This window comes from Ischnura elegans, chromosome 6 (assembly GCF_921293095.1).
Source record: "Ischnura elegans chromosome 6, ioIscEleg1.1, whole genome shotgun sequence".
Classification (NCBI taxonomy): Eukaryota; Metazoa; Arthropoda; class Insecta; order Odonata; family Coenagrionidae; genus Ischnura; species Ischnura elegans.
In genome coordinates, this window is record NC_060251.1 from 95919979 (window position 1) to 95920675 (window position 697).

General features: G+C 38.5%; 1 non-coding gene across 1 annotated transcript; it reads right to left on the reverse strand.

Annotated features, from left to right (window-relative positions):
- Nucleotides 1-225: 225 nt before the first annotated feature.
- Nucleotides 226-366, reverse strand: LOC124161616. The gene has a single exon (XR_006865393.1). It is a non-coding gene; the product is annotated as a U4 spliceosomal RNA (small nuclear RNA).
- Between the last annotated feature and the right edge of the window lie 331 nt (nucleotides 367-697).

A 697-nucleotide genomic window follows, 5' to 3' on the forward strand; every position in this document is an offset into this window, starting at 1 on the left:
TCACGCTATCAGCATACTGCAAGTGAGGCCTTGCGTACTAGAGTAACTATTTAGTTTCATATGTTTTAACTTATCTCTTTCACCTTTATGTGACATATTTTAACGTTTTTCTGTTACTCGGGACTGAGACGAATCGAAGAACATAACACCTGTGGAATGGGATAAAAATGTCAACTTTTGTATTGCCTTACTGCATTGTACATTTTACCATGACCTGTATGTTTGCTTCCGTAGAAGATCTCAAAAATTGCCGGATTCGACGTTATTTCACATCGAATCGGCGAGGTATTGGTATAAGTTTTCAACTAGCAATAATCGCACCTCACTTCAACTTCATTGGTTACGATATCGCCACTGCGCAAAGTTAATTGTAACTGTGATAGTCAGGGTGCCTTTCATAATAGACACTTTTTATTCTAGCGTTTAGCATATTTTATCAACTCAGTAATTTTTAACTAATGAAGAAAGTACATTTTTCTTCTCATGGTGGCAGTAAATATTAATTAAAGCTTCAAACCCATTTTACATTATTTCATTCTACAACTTATTGACGTTTTTATTTGGTTATTTTCTGATATCCTAAATCCTTCCATAACACTTCCAAGGTACGGTAGGTAGGGTTCGAGTCCCGCCTCGCTAGGTTGCCCCTAACGTTGGTCTAGCAAGGTCGGCTGTTCGGGGATCGCCGAAGGCCGTG